This window comes from Talpa occidentalis, unplaced genomic scaffold, assembly GCF_014898055.3.
Source record: "Talpa occidentalis isolate TD23 unplaced genomic scaffold, MPIMG_talOcc4v2.1, whole genome shotgun sequence".
Classification (NCBI taxonomy): Eukaryota; Metazoa; Chordata; class Mammalia; order Eulipotyphla; family Talpidae; genus Talpa; species Talpa occidentalis.
Genome location: NW_026555331.1, coordinates 11,978,809 through 11,985,840, shown reverse-complemented (window position 1 = coordinate 11,985,840; position 7,032 = coordinate 11,978,809). Strand labels below are relative to the sequence as shown.

Here is a 7,032-nt window from a genome sequence, read left to right as displayed (position 1 = left end):
TGCTTCTGACTGTACCCAGTGCTTGTATAAATAATAAATAAATAAATCTTTAAAAAAAAGCATGCAAGGCTCACACCAGCCTTGGCTCTCCTCTATGAATGAGGAAGCTAATAAATGGGTACAGGTAGTCAGTTAGGGACAGGGTGCCCCAAGCCCCAAACCCATTTATCAATCTGAACAATCAATTGGAAGCAGGAAGGTGTCCCCAAACCCTGGTGCCCCAGATCCATTTATCATTCTGATTGGAAAAATTCATGGAACCAGGAGAGTGTCCCCCAGCTCAAAAAAGGAATGTTCAGAACACCAACACAACAGCAAAATGGCACTGGACCAAAGCTGGTTCTGGAAGGCAGACCAGGTAACTTGGGAAGACTCAGTATTAGCACAGGAGATGTGGTAGCCTAGGAAATCTCACAGGCCCACCCAATCAGCAAGAGACACAACAGAGAGACACCCAATGGTCATACCCCCATATCTTGCCCACTATTCCCATATAAGCACCTACTTCTTGCCCTCTCAGTAACTACCCATTTGGGACCCCTCTCTGGTCAGAGACCTTTCTTGTCCTTCCTATCTTTTCAATAAATCTCTTATTTTCTTTCACTTTTAGCTCGAAGACAAAAACCAAGAAAGAGTCTCCAGACTCCAGGCCTGTTTGAAACGCTGAAGTATCTGAAAACTCTAATTCGAAGAGATAAATGCAACCCCAATATTCAATGCAACATGAATGACACAATGGCCATGAATTAGAAACAATAGAGGTGTCCACCAAAGGATGAGTGGATAAAGAAGGTGAAGATTCCACTTAGCTATTAAAATGATACACTTAGCTATTAAAATGATAAAATCCTGCCATTTGCAACAACATAGATGGACCTAAAGAATATTGCGCAAAGTGAAATAAATCATATGGGAAAAAACAAATACCTCATGACTTCATTCATAAAGAAACAAAGCAAATGAGTGAACACATTAAAATAAAAATAAAATCTTAGACTACAAAATAGTGGTTACCACAAGAGAAGGGGGCAACAGGGTGGGGAAATTGGATAAAACAGGTCAATTGTATAGTAGCGAAAGGAAATTAAGTTTAGTTGGTGATGAGCACACAATAGTATATACAGATATTGATTTGTCTGTATGCCTGAAACCCATATAGTTATTAATCAATGTTACTTCCATTTAAAAAGGAAGAAAGATTGCTCCTTCTGGGTTTTGATAGATAATTCACTCCTTTGTGTCAACTGGACTATAGAGTTAATGGAGTACTTGACCCAAGACTGACCAGTTAGACACCTTCCCAAGAATTGCTGCAGCTACAATGCATATATGAGATGTAGATTTTCTACAATGGTAGGAGAGATGGCATAGATGCTCAGAATCTGTTGGCTACCTCACCCCCACCCTGCTGGAAGTCAACCCGGTATAAAATGAAAGCAAGCTGGCTCTCAGAGAGAAACAGAGACAGCAGATGAAAGGCTCAAATCAGAAGTCCTTAGGTCCCCAGGATAAGCCTTCTTGCCAGCTTGTGTTTATGTGAGATTTCCCGGCATTCTTATCAAAAATAACCCTTTTTGCTTAAATTAAGTTTAAGTAAGCTTCAGTATTAGTCATACAGTACTGATCAAATAGAAATCAACTGAGTGAGACTGTGACTGAGATAAAATGCAGGAAGCATTCAAATATTCATTGACCTTTTTAATCCATAAAAACATAGTACTTAGGTTACACAAACAGGACATAACAATGTAGATGATAGAAGCTGTATGTGTCCCATAGGAGTTTTCTCTCTAAATGGCCCAGAGCTCCCTGTGGTAGAGATGGGAGCCTGACTTGAAGCAACACTCAGCCTGACACAGACCCTTGGCTACACAAAATGCTCACACATCGCATTGGGAGGTGATCTTTGGCAGCTGACGAGGCAAGTCAGCATTTGCCAAAGGAGAGAACAACAGTGGAAAGGCCTCACTCAGGCTAAAGTTGCAGAGTTTCTCAGGGTCTCTAGCCGTGCTGGGTCCAAGGGCGTGCTGTGCAACTGAGTCATTCTGGAGGAAACCATTGGCTGACCCTGACCTGGGGGAGCACATCTTGAGTGAGTGTGGCCCACAGTGTTTAAAATGAAATATGCAGCATCAACCCACCCAGTCGCAGGGGATGCCACCCCACAGAGGGCTTGAGAAAGCTGCCCAGAGTGAGACATTGCATCCCACAGCCCTCCTCTGCAGTAGGAGCCTGTAGAGACAGAACTGCATTTTGGGGAGCAACTTCATGCAATCACTTGGTAAGAGAACAAACTAAACTAAGAAGCCAGATTTCCCCTCCTGGGTGACATCATTAGGAAGCACATAACTCAACCTTGCAACACTTATTCAAGAGAGACAGACATAGGAAGGCAAAAGAGTTTAGTAAAGCCAGCTGTTTCCACTTCTGAAAATAAAAATAACAAAATTTACAGTAATGCCAAGTTTCAAGTTTAACAGATACCTCCTAAGTCATCTGCAGGTCCTAGTGGGGGTCTTTTTGTGGGGCTGGTCGTCTTGGTTTTGTGTTGCCTGTATCTAGCAAACAGTATTTTGAGATAGCATGATGTGGGCTGGATTGGGATATTTGAAGATCTGGATTTAAATACTTGCTCTGTTACTCACCACTTGGGTGAACACGCAGGAGTCACTAATCTCTCTGAACATCATGGGGAAAATGGGACAAAAATACAATTCAATGTCAGAAAATCTACTAATATAGGAAAGCGCTTCTAGCAACAAATGGAGTGAGGTTGGAATGTGAGTATCAGTGTAGCTCTGGCTATACAGGTGGCAGCATGAACCCAAGTACAGAGGGAGGAGAAAGCAGTGAAGATTTGGAAAAATACAAAATGGTAGTGACATGTGAGTAGCCAAGGTGTTTTGATGTTATGTCTTGCTTGGAAGGGTCATACTGGAGCTTGAACTAAAGTGCTTGTACATTTTCCGGGAGGTAAAAGGTAAAACATACTTAATGGAGACAGACAGGATAGGGACTTGAATGTGGAAGAAAGAAAGGAAGAGGAGGAATATTAACTGGTACTGTGTGTTAGCTTCTGTGTTCAGAAGGTTTTTTTGCTTTCTCTTGACTCAAGTCCTATTCCATAACTTTCTTTGGTTCAGTCTTGCTTATCCTGAAAGACTAACTTCCAGCTTCTTTCCCCACATCTTAAGAAGCCCTATCAGCCACTTCTAAGCTTTCATATGCATAGCGTATAATTATCTCAAAATGAAACTAATATTACATCTGCCTTTCTCAACTGACACAGAGCTCCTTGAGAGCATGCATTATGCCTGTCCCTTTCTGAACACGGTGGTTACTAGAGAGGAAGAGGCAGGGTTAAGATGGGCTAAAGGGGATCAATTGTATTGTGATGGATGGAGACCAGCCTGGGGGTGCTGAACATAGTGTTGTATGTACACATGTTGATTATAAAATGCTTCACACATTAAACCTGTTAAGGACAGGGAGAGGGGCAGCCCAAACCCTGCAAACCTGCCTATTCTAAATGGGTTCTGCCATCTGCCGCATCAACACAAAAACATATGAGACTTTAATGGGAAGGAACTTTAATAAAACTAGGAAACAATACAGGAAAGGCAAAGAATCTAATTTTTAAATGAAGCACCCAGAGTTACCCGTCCCCTCGTGGGTAAAAGTCCATCCATATGGGATCGACCCAGAGCAAGGCCCCAAAGCCTGCCACAGTCTAAAGCATCTTCCAGTGGGGACCCACAGAAAAGGGTCAGAAACAACCAGACAAGCCCGGAAGGAAAAGAGAAAAATCAAAATCAAGATAAAAGCTGCCATGGTCACCTCCCCACGAGTCTCACCCACATCTGTGTCACCCAGTCCACGACCAAAAGACAAGCGCAGTTTCTTCACGTGTCTCTAGGCCCCATGCGCCTCCTCCAGGTCTCCTCCTGGCTCCATCCTGCTTCCTTCCTTCCTCAGTCTCCTCTGCAGCTTCTTCTCTCCCTGCTCAGCTCCACCCTCCCTTGGGTGGGGCAGGGAACCTGGAACCTCCCCCTTTCCTGGGAACACCCCTGTTACAAACCTACATAATGTTATTAACCAGTGTCGATTCACTAAAAAAGAATCTACAAAAAGAGCATCCAGTTTTATGGCAGCAGAGAGGACACATACGGAAATGAAAACTACATTTTGCAAAAGCAAAGGTGATACATCTGGGACCAGCTCAATGTGTTTTGAAAAGTACCAAAACTTAGGGCAGAAGCAGTAGCTCTGATGGAGGGAGACACAGGTGAGGATGGAGACACCAGAGGGATCTTGAGGCATTTTAATTTCCTTTAAAAGGCAAATTCCTTTCTTCCCCTCCTTCATCTCCAAATGCAAAGTCACCATTTACATTTCTATTAACCTCAACACCTTTTTCTTGTCTCCTGATTAGTCTCTAATCCTCAAGCTTCAACATCCCAATACCTGCCTAGCATATTTCTGAGACAGGACACCTAATGTCCCTGAGGGAGCCCATCTTGCTGTGACTGTCACCAGTAAATTTACTTCCAGTGTGATCATTGCAAGAATTTGTCTAGGGGAATGAATGATCAATCCTGAGTCAAGGGATTATGAAAACTTAATAGCATTGGAGCAATGTGGCTGTTAATGAAATACAGTTGGCTGCTCCTGCTATTTAGCACCCACCAACCCAACACTGTCAACATCACAATAAGATATTTATTCCCAATTATTTTACAGCAACAACTGAAATACAATATCATATTAATCATATTTATTATAAGTATCAATTTGAGAAATTTCTGACATGCCAGAAGATGAATAGGTTTATTATGAAAAGCAATTCTGCCTGGTGCCTGCTGACTGCTGCTGTGTAATAAATAGCTTCTGTAGGAAATTTAAAATATATAGATATAAAGTTAAAACAGTAGTGAAAACAAAAATAAAGCATTGATACCCTTCAAATGTCTGCTATTTCCAAAAGTCAAGCATAACCAAGATACTAAGTGCCTTTAGGACTCCGGAATATTAAAATAAGGTAGCAGAATATTCCAGACCCTGAGGAAAGAAAGCAATAGAAACTTCATGAGGAGAGCAAAGCAAAAGGGACATTGAAAGAAATGACATTTTATCAAAATACAGTGTTCTCCCACCAGATCCTCCTCTTACGAAACTAGCCCAGATATACTGCACTGGGGATGGTGCTGATACAATTGATATTGTCTACAAAATTGCTCCCTTATCTAAGAAGCCCCAATCCTTCAATCCTTTCAATCATTTCTAATATCTTCTTATTAGAAAGGTCTTCCTAATAACCTCATTACACACACACATCAAATCTTATTTATTGTATCTCTAATACCTCTGTAACTATATCTGCATTTGCCTCTTGTGATCATCCCCCACAGTAAACCAATTAAGAGGAGGAAACACATCTCAGATAAAATATTTTCTTGCAGTAAAGGTGTGTCATACCTGTCTAGTCTTGGACTAGTAAATTAGCATTGAGCAAAGATTTTGAGGTAGATTAAGATGTATCTCCTTGAGCATCTCCCAATTCAGGAAGGTGGTAGAGGTCAGAATTTATATTCTTGAAAAAGAGATCTATCAAATAGTGTAGCTGGCCTCACAAAAGGGAAAACAATGCCCTTTCACTTCCAAATTCAAATCAGGTGGCATCGCTTGTGGGAAGATGGCCATCCATGATGGAACTGTCAATTCTGCCTGAGTTCCTAGAAGTTCTTGTATCTTATTAGTGTATTGGTCACAATCTATGATGTTCCACTGCTCTTGTAGCTAGAGTGGAGGGCTCTGGGATTGAATTCATCTTATGTCCCTAGTGCCTACATATGATCAGGCCCATAGTAGGTGCTCAACAGATGCACACTGCAGTTTGAAAAAGGAGAGAACACAAGCTCACTGAGTGACTCGTATGGAAAAACAGTGTTCCTGCAATTCTGCCAGTAGAATGGGTTATGACCATAGAAATAAATGGCCTAGAGCAAAGTAATAATACCCTTGAGACCCTGAGAATATCCTGTTGTTACAGGATAGGGAGGGGGGCACCCTATATCAAACAATCAAAGCATACAATATCATAAGGTGACAGTCATCACTGACAATTTACATACATATCAGGTACTGAGAGGTTTTATGCACATTTTAGAAAACCGATGTTAACATTTCTGTACATGTCAAAGATTCCCCATTTTCCCAAGTGATGATGCTGCCCTTCTAGATTTACTTTACTAGGTAAGCCCAACAGGACAAATTCATCTAATGCCTTTACCAGGAGGAAAGGAAGAAACTTTGTGGAGTATCTCAGGAGCTCTACTGAGGTTCCACAAAATTTCCTTAGATCAACCAAATGACAGGCTACCAAATTTTTTATTTGAATTTAGATTTCTGGGAAGCTTTGCCATAAACATCAGAAAATAATAGCAACAACAATATTTAATCTCTATGAAGGCACCGGCGTAGTTTAGTAGTACAATGTTGACAATCAATCCATAACCTTTAGTTTTTTCCTCATAACTGGAGACATTTTTTTTTCAATGTCTTTACGCACCATGTATGTTTTAAACTCTTGAGGCCAAGACAGTTAGACATAAGGACATACAGACATACAACATATAGATGAAGACAGTTTTTTTTAGTTATGTCATGTGGAATATCTTATGTAACTGCAGTTTTACTCCATAGGTTCAGAAAAAAAAGTCAAAGTCCAAAAAATGTGGAGGGTTGCTGGCAGAAATCAGTTTCCAATTGTCATCCTACAAACCTAAGACTTTGGAAACAGGAAGAAAAAGTTTTATTAATCACAAGAGTTACATGACCTTGTTTATCACGTTAGGGTTTTTAGTGTTTAAACCTTTTATTAGAAGCCAATCCTGGGGTTTCCTGTACAGCAGCTGAAAGAGCAAAATCCACAGAGTTATCTTTTAAGCAAAAGGAGTCATCTTGTGTTAGCCACGAAGCAGGCAATCCTTGGGTTTCCTGGAACAGAAACTGAAAGAGCAAAATCAAAATATC

The 7,032-nt window shown here is 40.9% G+C and overlaps 1 long non-coding RNA gene across 1 annotated transcript in view; it reads right to left on the bottom strand.

Annotated features, from left to right (window-relative positions):
- Positions 1–6,985: 6,985 nt before the first annotated feature.
- The window catches only part of LOC119248360 (uncharacterized), a 41,819-nt gene continuing 41,772 nt past the window's right edge, over positions 6,986–7,032 (bottom strand). Inside the window, exon 7 of the long non-coding RNA XR_008550565.1 lies at positions 6,986–7,008. This is a non-coding gene — a long non-coding RNA (uncharacterized LOC119248360). The remainder of the gene's footprint in view (positions 7,009–7,032) is intronic.